General features: G+C 49.1%; 1 protein-coding gene across 1 annotated transcript in view; it reads right to left on the bottom strand.

Moving 5' to 3' along the window:
• LOC144338331 (uncharacterized) overlaps positions 1 to 19874 on the bottom strand; it is a 193880-nt gene that overhangs the window by 22219 nt on the left and 151787 nt on the right. The window lies entirely within an intron of this gene.

A 19874-nucleotide genomic window follows, 5' to 3' on the forward strand; every position in this document is an offset into this window, starting at 1 on the left:
TCCTTTCACTGTACCACTGAGAGGCGTGCACACGCCTCGCACCCCAACTCACACAGCCACAGTCGCAGCTCAGCTCAATACCAGCCATGGGCCAGGACTGTGTTGGCTATGGATAAGGTATGGCTGTGTCCCCACCCAAATTTCAACTTGAATTGTACCTCCCAGAATTCCCATGTGTTGTGGGAGCGACCTAGGGAGAGGTAATTGAATCACTGGGGCCCATCTTTCCTGTGCTATTCTTGTGATAGTGAATAAGTCTCATGAGATCTCATGGTTTATCAGGGGTTTCCGCTTTTGCTTCTACCTCGTTTTCTCTTGCTGCTGACATGTAAGAAGTGCCTTTCGCTTCCCACCATGATTCTGAGGCCTCCCCACTATGCGGAACTGCAAGGCCAACTAAATCTTTTTCTTCCCAGTCCCGGGCATGTCTTTATCAGCAGCGTGAAAAGAGACTAAAACAACCATTAACACATTTTGTGGCTATTAACCCATTACATTAATTCCACACATTCACTGAATGCCTTCTCTGTAAGTCCCTACGGGCTGGGGACGCAGTGGTGATAAGGCAGACAGTCTCATGGCATCTCACGCAGGCCACTTCTTAAGGGACGAGACAAGTGATACATGGGCTAGAGAATTAAAGCAGAGACAGATGCAGCGGCAACTCCAAACTGTGAAGCCAGGGAAGAACCCTCTTAACACAGAATCAGAACAACGGGAATGAAACATACCGGCTGTCAAGATGAGAATCTTTGAGACACAGGCAAAAACCCGCTCAAAGGCCCTAAATTGTCAGTGAGAACGGTGTTAGCAGAATAAAAACACCACCAAAAATGGCCAGCGTGAGTGAAGACGGGTTGGGGCAGTTTTCTCTGAAGCTGCGAGAATAATCCCATGAAAGGGAATCGGACGTGGCTTTCTGGCTTAAACCCCCCAAGCTGCCACCTGAGACAGGACCCAGACCCTCAGCATCACGCCCACAAGCAGCTCATCACACTGCTTGGTCTTGGTCAGCCTTTGTGCACACTTCTCTCCCTAACTAAAGAGCCTGGTCATCTGGCCACTATTTCTAATTCCCAGGTCAAAAACCACTATGTGACTGACTTGGCTCATGGCCAAAAACTGAAGGGATCAATGAAGTGACAGTCCACTCACTTCCACAAATCGCTTTTTGTTTTGCATATTCTCCCTTTTAAACTTTTTGGATGTAATTTCAAACACAGAAAATCTGCAAGACCAGCGTAGCGAATTCCCACATAACTTACCAGGCTCAACTTAGGCCCAAATGCTCCTATCTTACATCACTGCTTTCCCCCCTCCCCCATGAATTTTCTAAGTCAAATGAAAATAAATTTCAGATACTATGTCCTTCCATACCTAAATGTTTCAACGTATTTCCTCAACACAAGGATATGCTCTCACATTCATTTTCCTCAAGATCGGGAAATTTAACTGTCATATACAAAGTTCACTTTCAAATGGTGTCAACTGTCTCCATAATTTTTTTACTTTGTCCTCCTATTTGAAGATCCAATCCAGGATCATGAATTGATTTGTCATGTGATTTTTACCCGTCCAGAATCCAAGTTTCTCAGCTTTTGTGTTTCTTGAAATTGGAAATGTTAAAGGATACAGGTCAGTTATTTTACAGCTTGTCCTTTATTTTGGTAACTTCCGGACTAGACTCAAGAGTATGCATTTTATAGCAGGGACACCGCAGACGTCTGTCCTGTGTGGCAATGTTAACATCGGCAACTCAGTGAAGGTGGTGCTTACGTGCCTCCAAAGCAAAGATGCTACTTCTCGCGTTGAAATTAAGATTTGGGAGGAGACACCCTGACACTATGTGCATATTCTGTTTTCCATCAATTCTTCACTACTAGTTTTAGCATCCACTGATTTCCTGTCATTCCTTCTAAATCATTAGATCTTCCATATTCACTGAAAAATAATTATTCTATCTTTCAGCATTCATTTACCTATGTCCATATGTACTCATGGAGTCTGGCTTGGTGGGTGATGATTCATAGTTACAATGGTTTGTTCTGTTGCTCAACTGGTCCCAGATTTGACACCGGATTCCCCAGCCCTTAGACCAGGGCTCCTTCTAGTGAAGAACCGTGTTTGGAAGCTAAGAGTGGGCACCGGGTGCTGCTGGGCATTGCCAGCAAGTAGAACACACAACACGCATATGCACCCACACCCGTCCACAGGCACTTCTATCCCTGTCTACATCTGTCGGGAGCCACCAGCTTATACTGGTACCTCCTGCTGCAACCGAATCCCACGTGATCCATTCCAGGCTTTGGCCTTTTCTTATTTCTACCTCTTACCAAGAAAGAAACCTGGGTCCTGTAACACTCAATATATTCACTGATTTATTAAACTTATTTGCTTAAGCCTGGAGATACAGAAATGCTTTCAGAATTGCTATCTAATACCACTGTGAAAAATCTATCGAGTTCAGTGCTCATTTGTAATTATTTTTTCATTGTTTTTTTGGAAGGGAGAGAGTACAAAGTATACACAGTGAAATGTTCAGATCTTGAGTACACTTGGCGCATTACGATAAATGGAAATTTATTACCCGAATCAAATCTTTTGCGTCAAAGTTCCCACAAGTCCCCTCCCAGCCCTCAAGAGACAGCCACTGTTCATTCTCGAGGAGTGTTCTTGGTGCTCTTCCGTCGCCCGAGACTCGCATAGATTCTCCATCGTCACATGGACTCCACGGCGTGGTGTTCACTCTCTGCTCAATTCAAGGCTCCTGGAACTCATTCCCGTTGTCTGTTTTGGTTTCAGTATTTTGTACGTTTTTCCTGATGGGAACTAGGACAATGTATGAATATATCAGAATTTGCTCATGTTTCTCCAGATAAGAGAGATTTATGTTGTTTCCAGTTCTTGGCTCTGACAATTTACTCTGGAGATAATGTGCATTCTCTTACAAGGACACACATTTTCAGCTCTCCTTGGTGAACGTCTACAGCGTACCTGCTGGGCCATATGGTAAGTGTACATATTTTAAAGAAACTGCCACAGTTTGCTGAAGTGGCTGTGCCATTTTAAGTCTCCATCAGTCTGAGATCCAGTCTGTCTTATCTTCACCAGCACCTGCTACTGTCCTCCCTTCTCCAGTCTTGTGAAGGGGAACCTTGTGGGTTTAAGTTGTACTTACCCAACGACTCCCTGGTGAGCACCTTTCACGGGCCACTGGGCATCTGTATACATCTGTTGCGAAGTGTCCATCTTGCATGCTTGCAAAATTCACACCATTTCTGGTTGTTTGTACATTTCCTAAAATATTCTAAATAAGGCCCTATGTCTTCTGTACATCGAGCATCTCCCTGCTTCCAAGTCTTTATGCCTTTTAGTTCTCCTGACTCACTTCACGGACGAGGGCCCCAGTGCGCACCATGCGAACCTGAACCACTGAGAATGGCCATGCTCCCGACACCCCTGACTATGGGCAGAGCTCCCCCGGCTGCCACCACCGAGGAGGGGGGTCAGCTCTGGTTTTTCAGGAGTGGCCTTTATCAAATGGAGAAAGTTCCCTTCTGTTCCTGATGTGGTAGGAAATTCGTATAAGGACTATTAAATTTCAACAGACGTTTTTCAGTGTCTACCGAGAGGGTAAAATAAATGGGTTTTCTGCTTTATTTTTTGTTAATGTGGTGAATTACATTGATTTTTGAATGATAAGCCAAAATGTACAATGCAAAACTACAGATCATGAGAACAAACTCTAAGTGTTCATGGTATTCTTATATCCCTTTTACATATTTCTGGGTTTGATTTAGTAAGAATTTGTTCAAAGCTTTGGCATCTGTATGTCAACAAGAGTGAAAGACGTGAGATTTTGCCTCGCATGCAAACTAACAAAGGGAGCCAGCACCAGCCCAATGCACTGACGGAGCCGGGACACTTCCGGGCCAGAAACAAAGGGCTTGTCACACACAGTGGGGCAGCAGGACCCACTCACCCCTGTCGATATTCAGGATCACACTGTGGGGCAGCGGGACCCACTCGCCCCCGTCAATACTCAGCAACGTCCTGTATCCCTGTACAAAGACAAGATGTTATTTAGGCAAAACAAAATTAATGATCATGTAAAGAACCGCTTACGTTTTTCTCCCCTGAGAAAATTTGTCTTTAGCAACCATGGCTCTCAAGGCACTCACTTGCACATTATACATAATACTGCTTGTGGCCAAAGTCATGGTACCTTCCTATTCTTAAATAATTTACCAAGAGTTCTGAAAGGCGAGTATTTTAAAGAGAAAAGTGGTATGTGGGTTACCCAGGCTAAGGAGTGAGTTAGCCGGACAATTCTTGTGAAATATGTGCTTTTTCTAATTAGAAAATCTGAGAACAAGGTTTAACAGTGTGAGTCTGTTATCTCCACGAAGGAGTGAAATGGGTGCTGGGAAATTGAAGGAGCTTCAGAACGGGAATCTCACAACCTCAAATGGGGAGACCGGCAATTGGGAAAGCAGTCGCTCTGATTCATGGAGTTTTCGGAGATTCACGTCCACTCCGTGCTGCATTTGAGCGACTTTTCTTCTTGTGATGTGGACACGACAGAAGAGAGGTCCCAGGTGGACATTCGGCATTTGTGAGGGTCTGGCACCATGACTCACTTCCATAGATTTAACATGTTTATGTATAAATTACAATGGCTCAACTGTATAAAAACTGATAGCAGTTATAGATCAATTCCCTCATTTCTCACTTGGGCCACACTTCCTGTTTCTGCAAGAACATATCGCTTGGCTAGAAGACACGAGGTTGACATTGAAAGGAAAAAGGACCTTGTATAAAAATGATGCAGAGAATTCTTCTCAAAGGCCACTGGGACACACACTTTGTTGGTGACCAGCTGTCTACCGGCACGGCAGCGAGACAGACAGAGCTCCATGCGTGAGCAGTCACAGCTCCCGTGACCCACACCAAGACCCCCAGGGTGACGACAGGCCAACCAGCAGCCTTGGAACGTACACTTCCTTCCTGAAATAGCTTCCCGAGAGACAAGAAACAGTGATAATTGCAGGCATTTCTATGACTGGGAAGCAAGAAACCCTCCCAATCCTGTTCCTTCTACACCACATCCAGAACAGGCGTACACCCGGTGTAGAAAGCTCCCAAGGCCTGAACAGATCATTCGAATCTAATTCAGACTGACTTAATCTCTGCAGTGCAGTCCTACAAACAGACTTTCCAAAAGTTACCAAACCACTACCTCAAACCTCATGCTTTCTCTGCTTCGAAAGAGGACATGCGGCTCGGTTTATACAGCCACCAGCACACACACAGGGTATTATCTTATTGCCCGCCCTTCAGTGCCAAGAAGAATCCTGTGGTCTCTCAGAGTAAAAACAAAACCACAGCCACCACAACCCAGCTTTTCAAGTTGCAGGGAGTTTTACAGCCTCTTTCTATGTCGTCTTCCTTTTTGCCCCAAACTGGATATTCTTTTTACTTTCTCCTTATTTCCTGAATATAATTTGATGAATATAATCAAAGTGCTTGTGTTAGAAGCAACTTTACTTAAAAAGAATTGAAAGAACTACATCAAAATATTAAGAGTAGCCATTTCAGGGTGACAAGAGAACAATATATTGTTTTTGTTCATTATTTTCAACATTTGCAAAGTTTTTTGCCTCGAGTGTAGTCACTTTTGCAATCAGAGGTTACAGTGCTTGATGGAATGAGGCCATGAAGCACACACACCACCGAGTTTCTAACACAGAGCAATCTGTGAGGAAGGATGGAGACACAGGAAAGGTTCCTTTTAAAGCAATGCAGGTGTTTTCTTTATAAAGGCAAAAGACATTTTTTAAAGTGTTTGCATCATACACAAGTCTGCTAAATTTGGTCAAGAAACAGAGAAAACAGTAACAGAAGAACACTTTAGCCCACAAGGAGACCAGCACACCCAGCTCGAGGCCACTCCAGATGAGGAGTGGAGAGTGGTTTCCTCACAGCTGACCCACAGGATCGGGTAACACAAGCAGAAGGGAAACATGGGGACCACAGAGACATCAGACTGTGGACTTCATAGCAAGAGACAGCAACACAAACTAGCGGAGTAATTAAAAACTATGGTAAAAAGAGGTCCACATTCTATTTTAACCTGAAATCAGTGGCACGGGGACCACCACACCACCCTGCAGTTGCCTCCTCCCTCCCCCACACACAGCAGCCTCCTGGGACAACATCCTACTTCCAACTTGCAGTTGCCTCCCGTCCCACCCCCCCCACAGTGGCCCCCTACGACAACATCGTACTTCCACCCTGCAGCTGCCTCCCATCCCCAACACACAGCAGCCTCCTGGGACAACCTCCTACTTGCCGGCCACAGCCTGGAGCCCCCAAAGCATGGAGGGGCTTAGCGAGCCACACAGCATTCCCCCTTCACACCTGGGAAGTCAGCCCCTCACTGAAGTGGGTCCTGCGCCCACCAGCTGTGCACGATCAGAGGTGTGAGGCTATGGACCTGGTCGCCAACTGTGCAGAGAGGCGTGAGGTCATGGAATTAGTCGCCCGTTGTGCACGATCAGAGGTGTGCAAGGTTCCAGACCTGGTCACCCGCTATGCACAATCAGAGGTGTGAGGTGATGGACCCGGTCACCCGCTGGGTATGAATAGAGGTGTGGGTGGTTAGTGACCTGGTCACCAGCTCTGCACAACCAGAGCCATGCAAAGTTACAGACCTGGTCACCAGCTGCACCCAATCAGAAGCTTTTGAGGTTAGGGACCTGGTCACCTGCTGTGCACAGAAGTGTGAGGTTATGGACCTCGTCACCTGCTGTGCATGATCAGAGGTGGGCCAGGTTAGGGACCATGCGCGTGGTGATGGACCTGATCAGCAGCCAAGACACCTGACGTTTCCAGTGTCACCCCAGCTTCTTTCAAAACTGGAAAAGTCTTCAGATATTTCCCAAAAGCTTGTCCATCTTTGAAAACGATATGCGTGTGCACAGGTGATACCGATGACTGAAGATTGAAGTTTAGAGCATTCCAGCCCCATGCCCATGTCCCATCCCATCTGCGAAAACTTGAGCACAAACATCTCCCTCTCTGAAGCTCCCTGAACCCTGTGGCAGGCCTGAGACTCAGGTCCAGTGTCCTGTCAGTTACACTGAACAAAATGTAATTCAACACTGGCCATGGGCCCTGTGCTTTAAAAACCACATATAAATCTCCCAAAGAACTACAATCTATGAAAGCTTTCATGGCTAGTATTTTAGGAAGACTGATCAGTCTTGACGTAAATCAAAGCCGACACTGCCCAAATTCACTCTGACCCGAGCTTCGTGCACAGGCAGCCATCGCCTGGCCGTCAGGGTGACCAGCAGCCTGGGCACAGACAGGACCAGCGCCGGTCCCTCCCTGCACCTTAAGGGGGCTTCTGAGCTGCTGTCCATGATCAGTGATGGTGACGCCCAGAGCAGCTTTCCGGGAAAGCAGTAAACCTTTCAGGTCCTCACCTCACGAGGATGGCCATGTATAAATCAACCGCCTTTGTTACTGCCCTGCCATTCTCAAAGAGGGGATGGGTTAAACTTCTTTATCCACATGCCCAACACAAGGCACACCTGCTCCAGCACGAGGCTCATCTACTCAATCCCGGGAAACTCACACAACCCACAATCAGAGGCCGCACACAATCAGAGGCCGCGCACAATCCGAGACTGAGCACAATCAGAGGCTGCGCACAATCCGAGACTGAGCACAATCAGAGACCACACACAATCAGAGGCTGCACAGAGACCACACACAATCAGAGACCACACACAGAGACCCACACAATCAGAGGCCACAAAGAGGCCAGAGGCCACAATCAGAGACTATACACAATCACAGGATGTGCACAATCAGAGGCCATGCACAGTCTCTGCAACCTCATCAGAAACTGTTTCTGACCATTCACCTGAGGCCACCAAGTTTAAATGAGAGGCCCAGGTTTTAAAAGACAGCAGGAGTTCTCTGAAGGCAAACTCCGTGCATTCCACCATCAGCACCATTTGTGCCTGTCACGGTCAGGAAGAACCACAACCACGTCTCGGTGCCCTTGCAGTGCAGGGCGCTGCGTTTCTCCCCCTTTCCAAACCCGCGGCGGCTCCTGGCGACCCAGCGCCTCTGCTCAGCCACACGCCCCCAAGGCCTTCCTCCCTCACCCCACAGGGGAGCTCCCGCAGCCGGGCTATCTGGCTCATCACTCCGATTCAGTCACTTACACCCTCATTCCAGGCTGAAAATCTCTTCTGAAAATATCCAAATCTTACCCACGTCAGGCTCCATCTTTTCCCCAGAGCTCCTCATCCCCTCCAGAGCAGCAGCCCTGGTGCCCGTGCAGCCGGGGCCTGTGGGCAGATCCGTGGGCTTAGAGTGCCCAGCCCCTCAGCCCCTCTGTGTGTCCCCTTACTCCCTGCTCCCTGGCGTTAATGCCCTCCGTCTTCGATTTCCTGATAGGCAAAAGGGGGTTAATTCTAAGAGTGCTAACCGAACTGGATCACTTAACACCATGTCGGGCCCAGAATACCCCTTGATCAATGACAGGTATTGCTGCGCTGTTACCATTGCGCTGGGTCCAGGTTTCCTGTGAGCCCTTTAGGCTCTTTGCCGTAAAGGCCACTCAATGGTCCTGTCCAAGCCTGTCTGTGGCAGATGGACAGGTGAGTGGCCGATGCACACGTGTGATGCTGAATGGGATCGTGCAAAGCTGGCCCTGCGTATTGTGGTCAACGTAAGAAAAAAGTCGCCCATGCTTGCTTGCTGCTGCCCTGCGGTGTCCAGAAGGAGCCGCTTAAAGGCAACTGCGCCGCACCTACCTTCTTGGAAGGAGACGGCAAGACCAGACTGGCTGGAGCTGGGAAGTTGTGCGCTACAGATCAGGGCTGCGTAACCCAGGGAAGGCATCACTCGAAACACGTGCTGGAGGGCGGCCAATCCGACCCGACCGTCCACCTCCAGGGTCAGCCATGGGGCTCCACTTGATGTGTCATCCTGATCACCCCTCACAGAGCAAATGAGCCTTTGACTTCAGCCTGTCCTAGGTACAACACAGACTCCCACCTCCCACGTCCTGAACCAGCCTGTTGCGGGGATTGCTGTGGAGGTAGAGGAGCAGGCCCAAGACATCTAGTGGCATTTCCTGGCAAGGACACTCACCATGCTCGACCATAAAACTCGGGTCAACTGGTTTTTCGGAGGGACTGTAATTTACTTGTGGCACGCATGGATACTGATTGACCCAGGGAGGGGAACGGAGGAGGCTGAAGGAAAACCCATGGTGACTGCGCCAGGCATTCCCGCACACACCGACATCTTCAGACTAGGGCGGCGTCCTAGTCTTACAATCAAACCGAAAGCCCAGAGAAACTAGGGACCTTGTCCAAGACCAGCAACAGGTATGTGGGCAGCTGGGATTCAACTAAGTCCTTTCCTGGATCCATCCGCGCTGCTCCCTGCCCCCACTCCCACCACCCCGCCATGGCCCCCGATAGACACAGCAGGTCTGAACGTCAGGCACCCCGCACGCAGAGTACGGAGCAGAGCCGGCTTCCGCAGTGGGATCTCACACACATCCCACTCCCCTTCTTGCCGAATGCCTCGGGACTCTGTGCGGTCAAGTCTGCAGATGTGGCCTCACTCTGCGCTAGGAGATCTGGGTGGCCGGCAGCGTTTTGCAGAGTGCTCCTCCAGACGGGGCTCGTCGGCTGATCCATGAGACACAGGACACCTGAGAGAAGGGCCGACAAACCCCACAGAGTCGCTCCCAACATGGAGAGGACAGGACCACAGCGGGGCTCTCGCAGTCCACGCTTTGGACAGGTCTTGCTGCAAACTGTGGTGCTCGTCAGGCGCGAGGAAGTTTCCCAGGACAGGAGCTCTAAGTGACACAGCAAAAGCGACACAGGCGATGCAGCAGGATGTACTTCAGCTCAGGGCTCAGGAACCACGGGGTGCAGCGTGGCCTGCAGCAAACCAGACACATCAGAAGCCAATGTCCCACCTTTTACATTCAGTGACATTGAACGGAGGGAGTTATCTGTAGCAATGGTCCTCCTGGGGGACCCGTACAGCACGCATGACCACCGACACTGACCACGAGTCCTTCCTAGGTCCTGGGGGCTACCTCACTTTACACGCACGGTTCCATGCACAAATCCATGCGTGGCAGTTGTTAGCCCCAGCTTAGAGATGAGGAAAACGCTGCTGGAAAAGCTAAGTGAGAAAATCAGACTTCAGCACACCTGCCATCTCCAAGACCACTACTACTCTATGTGCTAGGATCTCAAAGGTTGGGTGTGTGGCATTTTAAGTGACTAATCATAGGTGGTTTTCTTCTCTCCTACACCTGTTTAGCCTGAATGTGCACGTACATGCTCTGCTGCAGGTGCACTGCCGTATGTAGACCAGCAATGCTCTTTCCTGCCTCGGGTTCTCGTCACTGCCTTCCGGAAAATCTCACCTGCTTTACAGCCAAGCCAGGTAGGCCTGGTCAGCCGCACAGTGAAACTCCTGCAGTGTCAGAGCTAAGTGCTGGCTGAGACTTTAACGGCGAAGACAGTGGAGTAATGGGGATAAACGGAGCAAAACTGTATTGTAACGCAGATGAACGTCTAGAAGCAAAAGAAACTGACACCCCTAAGAGAGCAGGCGACTGTCTCTTACTATGACGTTAATAGCAGCTTGCTGTTTCCAGTGTCCCCGTGTGCCAGGGTTTCCAGTCAGCGTTTGTGTTTATCTGCTCTTGGGCTACCTGATCAAACCTCTGCCGAGATCAGGGATATCTAAATTGACCCAGTATCTGCAGGCTGGCTGCTCAGAGGCCGTGGTGTGGAACGGCCAGGACATCGCTTAGTCATAGGGGGCACAAGCACGTCACTTGCCACTCCTGTCTTTCTGTTTCATCAAACCCTCTTTTCTCCTGAATATTGACCATAGCAAAGTCATTAGCCTTTGAGATGCATTTGAAACATCAACTTGCTTTGTTCAAGAGGTTTAAGACACACGTAAGTCTTTCTTGCCATGCTCAACACACACAGCCGGCCGTTTCTGAAGTCAGTGTTTCTGGAACAAAAGCCTCGGCCTGCCCCAGTGAACATTCACAATTGAGCACACTGTCACGAGGCTGCTTGGCCAACCAGCAGGGGGCAGGACAGAGCTGCAGGGGCCACGTGGGGTCCCTGCAACCCCGCCCCACTCCCTCAAATCAAGAGCCGTGCCTCCTGCCAATCCAGCGGTTTCCTCCAAGGGGAAGAGGCCTCTTCAGCTGCCACTGCACTGATTTCAGACGGCTCAGCCAATGGGGCAACAGATTCAACAGAGTTCTATGTTGTTTAAGGAAAACTTCTGTTACCAGGCAACCTTAGTACCATATTCAATGTAAAATAACCAACAACATTGTTTCCAAAACAACATGCTACTAGTGCCTTATCCTTCAATGCTGCTTAAACACGGAAAAGTATGAGGAAAAAAGAGCATGGCACTTACTTCTTAAAAAATAACACCTCTTCCAGGTTATTTTTACCCCTATCATAAAGACTTAGAACTGTGGATTCCCTACAGGAATGTGGAGTGGGGTTGGATCCCCACACTGACCCAGCCTCACCCCAGGTCAGTCTTCCCCCCACCACGGGGTTCACACCTCTCCAGACACTGTCACCTCATCAAGGAAAGGTGGCTTCTCTGAGCTCTCTTCGCAGGAAGCACCCGAACGGGAGCTAGAGACACAGACACACCCACAACTACTTTGAAATCCTAAACATATTTAAGGACTTCATTATTCGTTTTTTAAAACTGCAAGAACAAAGTGACCCTGGTTTTAACCTCTCTGCCACAATAACACCGTGTACATCTGTCTTTTGCTATTTGTTCCTTCTCCAGCAGCTGCTGCCTGGCTGGCCGACTGCAGAAGAACAGCCTCTGGTACTCCCGGGAAGCCCTCGGTAAAAGCGTGAACACCACGATCACGTCTCAGGACGCCGCACATGTTAGGGTCGCCCACAGACCGCCATTCCCAGTGCCTAGAAGGCACTGAACGGGCCTCCTGCTCTTTGTAAATGTCAACTTTCCTAAGCTAAGTTGTGTTGAAAATTTTTAACTGCAGTCCACACGTACTTCTTTGTGTCTTGTTTTTATCCTAGAGGAATATTTTTATGGAAAATTAAGCTTGCAAGGTTGAAGGATTTTCTGAAAGTCGACTCCTAATCCTGGAAGAAAAAAAAAATGGGCCAAATGTGGTGCTCACGCCTGTAATCCCAGCAGTTTCGGAGGTTGAGGCCAGGAGATTGCTTGAGCCCAGGAGCTCGAGACCAGCCTGGAAAATATGGCAAAACCCTGTCTCTACTAAAAATACTACTACTACTACTACTACTACTACTACTAATAATAATAATAATAATAATAATAAAGCTGGGCGTGGTGACGTGTGTCCAGTCACAGCTACTCAGGAAGCTGAAGTGGGAGGATCACCTGAGCCCAGGAGGTGAAGGATGCAGTCAGCCAAGATTTGCATCACTGCACTCCAGCTTGGGCGACAGAGTGAGACACCGTCTCAAAAAAACAAAAAGCAAAAACAACTGTATAAATCATTATAGAAGGGAGATGGCCAGGCACAGTGGCTCACACCTGTAATCCCAGCAATTTGGGAGGTCGTGGTGGGCAGATCACCTGAGGTCAGGAGTTTGAGACCAGCCTGGACACTATGGCAAAACCCCATCTCTAATAAAAATACAAAAATTAGTGGGGCATGGTGGTGGGTACCTGTAATCCCAACTACTGGGGAGGCTGAGGCAGGAGAATCACTTCAACCCCGGAGGCGGAAGTTGCAGTGGGCCGAGATTGCATCACTGCACTCCAGCCTGGGCAACTAGAGCGAGAGTCCACTTCAAAAAATAAAAATAAAAAGGAAGGGAGCTAATGTTTTTCATTTAAGGGAAGGGAGAAGAACATCCAGTATTTATACCTCTCAAGCACACATCTCCAGTGGTGTCCTAAAGTATTCAAGATACACATTCCTACAAATATAGCTCAAAACTACTCACCAAGTTACATGCTAAAAGCACATGCATTGTAAGAATGCTACACTATATTTTTTGAGCATCTGTATCCAATATTTTAGCATACTGGCAGTTTTCCCTTCAGGTGCTGTATGCCTAAATTATTACATGTTTAGTCATTCATTTTAGAATTTATCACTTGCTTTAGGCAATAAACATAAGCTACTAAATTAATGACTTGGGGGAAAAGTTACTAAGTTAACTTGGAAGTTAAACTTTGCAAACTGAATTTGTTGGACCTCATTCAAGCTAGATGATCAGTTTTTTAAATTGTTTCCTGTGTGTTTCCCTCGAGGATGGAAATAGCTTCACTCTCATCCACTGTGCACACTGCAGCCCGCGCCTCTCGTCCACCGTGCCACACTGCAGCCTGCAATTCACCCTGTGCCAGGCTTTCCACACCGTACCTGAAAGTCACTAAGTATAACCAAGAAGGAAATGAAAAGCAGATAAATGACCTCCACCCCCACATCCAGCATGCAAATGTTAAACATTCATCAAAGTAAAACCAAAAACCCATGTTAGCTCACGATTGTAACTGGTAGAGTTATGTGCATGGCAATTTTAAAAGTCTAGTTAAGTAAAAACCTAATTGAGACTCTCAAGAAAGACATCTGCAAAGATTGACAGTGAGGAGGACTTCACTCTGCATCCAGCCTGTCCTGGAAGCCACGGCCAAATGCCAGGTTGTATGGATCCGAAAAGCAGGAAAAAACAAATGTTGAAAGGTGTACAGTCTCAGCAATGTACAAATTCGATGTAGGATGCTCAGAAACCTTGAATTTCCAATCAGAAAACAGCAACATGAGCAAGTTTCCCAGCAGTGCCCACTTTCTACCTATGGCACATGTAACAGTTACGCTGGCCACCTCCGGGGGGACAGAGGCTTCCTGGTCACATTCGCTCTGGCAGCCACACAGCTGGCCCCACCACAAACACCTGTCTAATACTGAGGAACCACTCTCTCCCTGGGCTTTGCTCACTCTAGCCAGCAGAGCATATTTACAGAGTACTTTACTGACTGAGTCCTCGTTCAATGCGTCAAGCTTGTTGAAGGCAGGGCCACCCCATTCCTGGCCCAATTAAGTGAACTGAGCAGAGCAAATGCCTCCAGTTGCACGGCACTCAGTCACGACAGCAGTGGCCACTGTTCACAGGGCTCTGGCTTCATGCCGAAAACCGTTACAAGCGTCTTCTCTCTGTCCGAGGAATGTGCACTGCAACCCTGTGGGGCCGTTTGCAACGTCCACCAGAGTTCTGAGGCAGCCAAGTCCAGGCTGTCTGTGGGCCTCGCCACGTGGCCGTCCACGTCCCCTGCAGATCAGACCTCACTGCAGGGACCGCGGGTTCCAGGGCTGCCTTGAGGCACATGCTCCCTTCACCACCTCCTCCTGGCCCCTGACATCAACCCTCACCACTGCTGCCAACACTTGATTTTCTCATGGCTCCTGAGGGGCCTGTTCTACCCTTCCCTGCTCCCTGCGTCCGGCTTGGAGGGTGCCCACATCAACGCCAACACTCACGTAATCACCAACCCTTCCACGGGGCTGATACCTAGGAGTCTCAATATCAGAAAGTCAGATTCTTGTGCTTGTTGGAGAATTTCTTCCCATAGTACAAGTGAAGGAGATAAAATTCTAGGTGCCTGCAATAACCTCATTTCCACAACGAAGCAACTTCAGTAGTAGCACAAAACAAAAAAAAAGAGCTTTTTTTTTTTAAACTTCTTTTATACAAGCTAAATACAATTTAATTTTTACATCCACGTTCTCATCAGCTCCCACCTGGTGAGCAGGCAAATAGTAATTTTCAAAGAAACAAATTGTTGCATAATTTTAACACTTAGCATTATCACTATTAAGCAAGAATTATCCCAAAAATACATGATGATCTTGTTCTCACGTTCAAAAATTGATTGTCACACAGTGAAATAACACTTAATGCAAAGGAAAGTTTCTTTTCAGGTATCTGTTCTGGAAAAGAAAAAAAAAAGATTTCTGGCAAAGAGATAAACATTAATTATGTAACAATCCAAAATGCCTCTGGGAAAAATGATGTCATCCAATTAGTTCTTTGAAGTGTTACAAATGCAGCTGAGTTTTAATAGTAATTTCTCCATAATTATCAAAAGAGTCTTTAAAAATCTTAGTGCTGAAATAACTATAAATGGATATAATACGCAAAGCAGAAGAGTTAACATTTGGGGTAGATTTTGGCCCATATTTTTAACATATGCATAGTTATTCACCTAGCTGAAGCTTATCCCTCTCCTCCTAGGCTCTTCAAGACTGATTTTCAAACATAGACTGGCTTTTGGTACATGAAGGCAGCTTTAAAAGATGTCAGGATCAGGCCGGGCACAGTGGCTCAAGCCTGTAATCCCAGTATTTTAGGAGGGCAAGGTGGGCCGATCATTTGAGGCAAGGAGTTCGAGACCAGCCTGACCAATATGGCAAAACCCAGCCTATATTAAATATTTTTGTAATTAGCCAAGCGTGGTGGCACACACCTATAATCCCAGCTACTTGGGAGGCTGAGGCAGGGAGAACTGCTTGAAGCCAGGAGGCGGAGGTTGCAGTGAGCCAAGATCGCACCACTGCACTCCAGCTTGGGCGACAAAGAGAGACGGTCTCAAACTAGAACTTAGCCCTCAGGAAAAGCATTGAGCACCCCCCACCCAAACCAACCCAAGGAATCACATGGCGATGGTTATCATCTGATTTCGACAAATAAAGTTCTGTTCTCCCCTCTGAACACAATGGTAAACACCTGCCATCAGCCCACAGAAACTCCCAGGACCCAGTAACACTGGACTAGCAAGATCAATGGGCCACGTATGCAGGGTTCAGCAGCAGAAAAAGTCATGGCACCGAGAATGGTGTGTGCTCAAACCAGATTCCTTGCTGTCGGGGTGAAGGGGCTTCCCGGGAAAATCTAGTCCAGTGGGATGGTTTCCACGTCCACCATGAGGAGGAAATGGGGGGTTTCCTGAGGGCACTGACAGGACCTGGGTCTCTGCCCCTTTGTCCTCTGTCCTGTTATGGGATGAGGGTGGGCTGAAGGCAGGTTTCCCCTACATCTTCCGGGCAGGAGAGATGGAGCTGACACGTGGACGACGCTTTTTCCAAAACATTCCCATGTTTATAACCTGTTATCAACCTGTTTTCCCTGGAGATCAGTGAAGCAGCATCATTGACTCTCTTCCATTAGGGACAACCCGGTGTTACGGGAGGCAGGAGACGACATGCGAGCTGGTCTGAGTCAGTCACTTGTGTCTGGTCCCCAGCGTGCTCGTCTATCAAATGGGCGGCCCCACAGACCAGTGACTTTGAACCAGAGTTCCATGGAGGTTGCCCAAGGACAGGGAGGGGGAGGAGGGGGAAGAGGGGGAAGAGGGGGAAGAGGAGGAAGAGGAGGAAGAGGAGGAAGAGGGGGAAGAGGAGGAAGAGGAGGGAGGAGGAAAGGGAGGAAGGAAGGAAGAAGGGGAGAGGAAGGAAGGAAGAAGGGGAGAGGAAGGAAGGAAGAAGGGGAGAGGAAGGAAGGAAGAAGGGAAGGGGAAGGAAGAAGGGGAGGGGGCGGAAGAGGAGTGTGGAGGGAGGAGTGTGGAGGGAGGAGTGTGGAGGGAGGAGTGTGGAGGGAGCACTGTGGAGGGAGCAGTGTGGAAGGAGGAGCAGAAGGGGGGTTCTCTGAGGAGGAGGGCCAAGTTTTTGAGGTGTCTTGGAGTCAGAGGTGGCAGTGGCTTGGGCTCTAGGCCCTCTGTTGCATAGTTTTAGGCTTTAACTATTTATATTTGTGGACTCTTTAAAAGATTTAATTTGAAGGAAACCGGAGTTGGGGATACCTTGCTTCTAAAACACAATTTCTCAAGCCTGAGACTAAGTGCTAGGCATTGCTCATTCTGTTACAATCATTTCCTCCTATTTAAAATCAGCCACACACCCCCAATCTCCCTTCAGGGCAAACACGTTTTCCGAGGATCTCAAACAGCAGAGCGAGCGGCCCGTGACCCCAGCCGTGGGCACGAGGAGCGAAGAGGAGACGTGTGGAGAGGGCTGCTGATGACATGAGAGGTAGAGGCCCGGCACCTCCCTGCAGGGACTGTGCTCCTCCAGGCCTAAAGGACATCCTCGCCTCTGGGGTGAACAAGCAGCACAAACTATCAACACTTATTCCAAAAGAACAGGAAGAAAATTCAAACGAAGTTAATACAGTTACCCCAACACAACACTGCAGCAGCCCAGAAACAGGAGGGCCATTGAGCCTGAGGTGGGCGGTTCCAATAGCAGGACAGCGACGTTGGCATTAGGGCTTTTCGGCAAAGAAAAAAAAAAAAAAAGACACAAAAGGTAACATGGGCCACCCATTATTTCCTGCCAGTGGAAAGACACCCACAGGCCCCCAGATGCCAACGGCCCCTTGGGAACGAGCTCACGCAGCACTTCAGGTCTTCGCACGAGCAGGCACGTGGTGTCCTCAGTACCCCCGCCTGTGACACACACACCACACTTGACTCCCATACCTGAGGGTCCAGGGGAATGGCGGGAAGTTCTCGGGGGACCGGGCATCCTGTGAGGGCACTGCATGTCTATGTACCTCAGAGGGGTCCCCGGGCAGCTGCTCTCTCTCTCCAAAGGATGAACTGGATCCTGACCACACCCAGATTGTGCTGGCCTCCAAGCCGAGCGCCAACATCTCACATCCAAAGGGATGCACAGATGTCTGCTGCACGTGGAGCCCAAGTCCCTCGCAGAGCTCAGGACGAACCCAGTGTCCAGGCCCGGGGCCGTCACCAGCCAGGAGAGGCGTCCGGGGCATTTCCCAGCGATGGCCACAACTCAGGCCCATCAGGGCTTCCTCACTATACGGGTGTTAGAAGTAGAGACAGAGGTCCAGGTCTAGTGGCACAAACAGCGACGGATCCATGGAAATGCGAGCGTGGCCCCTCCATCCCAACAGCCTGCATGGCCACTCCATTCTGCTCCCATCACACACATCCCCACACAGCCAAGCCCCTTCTCCTTTCCCCCACTGGATTCATCAAATCAAACCTCGCTGTCCTTGGCAAATGTACCATTAATTTACTTACTGCTCAGTAAAAAAGCACACTTCCAGTTAACATGACACCCCCGCTACGATAGAACAGCCTTAATTCAGACATGACGCAGAGGAACAGAGGGAGGAGGGGTCGAGGGCCGTCCTGGAAATGGCAGCTGTTTTCTGGGGAAAGTCTCCCTCCCACCCGAGCCCGACACTCGAGCCACACTATCCCCATGGTGTCTGAAAACTCCATGAAGACAGGGTCACTCTGGCCCCTTCACACCCACAACGCCAAAGAGGAGCAGGTGTTCAGGAAAAGTCTCCTGCTAGTGCTGAAGACAGGAATAATCCCTCGTGGTGCCCAGAATGTCAGGAGAAAACAAGGCACCATGTGGACGCCTTCCAGGTGAATTCTGGAATGACTCTGCCGAATGCCAGTCATCCTTTTACAGAACAAAACCAATACCGGAAAACATGTGTCGCCAGCAGAGAGATGGTCCTTTTGATGGCTTACAAACACACCTACGTTACGCTGAATTTATCTCAAGCCACCCTCTCTGTGCTAATGTAAAAAGTCTCCTTTATTAACCAGTAGCCTTTTTCATCTGGTGCTTTATTAACAAGCAAGACGGTCCTGTAACACTCAGGCATTGTTGAAAACGTCAAATGGAAGCCTAGAATCCTCTTCCGTGCAGCTTCACTGCAAAGTATTTTGACGTGAGCCAAATCATGCTATTCCTACATCTCCACAGGAAACTCAAGGCTTCATCAAGGAAACGCAGCATCATTTCTGCTAGGCACAGAAATTGGTGGGGTGGGCATGGGGTTGAGGGAACATTACATAGAAAGCACAACGCGATAATCACCTGCATGAGAGCCACACTGGCCGGCAAGCCCCGGTCGGCTCGGTCTCTACACAGTCACAGACGTGAGGCCTGGAGGGCAGACACCTGGCACTGCTGACTACCCCAAGGTCGTGGCCTCTGCCCCTTCTCTGCTGCTCATCAGTTCCAAGCTTCTGGCAACACCGCCTGCTGCCCCCACTGCCTCATCGACTCTTCGTGAAAAGCAAATGTTGCCAGGATAGCTTATGAGTACATTTGCCAGGAAAGCAGCTCCGATTGATGCTGAAACCCCGTTCTCACACCCCTGGCAGCTCCCTTGCCCCCGATGTGCACATGCTTGCAGCTCTGACCTTGCTCAGTGTCCACACAGGCTCTGTCCACTGGAGAGCCAAAGGCAGACTCAATGTTGAGTCAGAAATACACAAAGAGGGTGACGGTTACAAACTGCCTGCCTGCCCCTCAAAACACAGGTTGAAATCCTCAGCCTCAATGTGATGCTGTCAGGTGGTCTTTGGGAGGTAATGAGTTCCCGAGGCTGGAGACGACCCTTGAATGGGATTTGTGCCTCAGAAAGGGGCCCAGCAAATCCCTCACCCTCCCATTGTGTCAGGGCCAGAGAGAAGGTGTGTGCCAACCAGGAAAGAGCCCACACCAGAATTCACCCGTGCGGCACCCTGATCCTGCCTTCCAGCCGCTAGAACTGTGAGAAACAAATTCCTGTTGTTCATAAGCCGCTCAGTCAATGGTGTTTCGTTACAGCAGCCTGAGCTGCCTGAGATGACGATGCTCACCGCCCTACAGAAACGGCTACTCCCCTCTCCCAGAAAGAGGGGTTTAATTAAAATCCCTGTCTCTCCTCGCGGCCACCACAGATCTCACTCCCCCACCCTGTAAGCCAGCAATTGTTAGGATTAAAGGAAAA

Source organism: Macaca mulatta, chromosome 20 (assembly GCF_049350105.2).
Source record: "Macaca mulatta isolate MMU2019108-1 chromosome 20, T2T-MMU8v2.0, whole genome shotgun sequence".
NCBI classification, from domain to species: Eukaryota; Metazoa; Chordata; class Mammalia; order Primates; family Cercopithecidae; genus Macaca; species Macaca mulatta.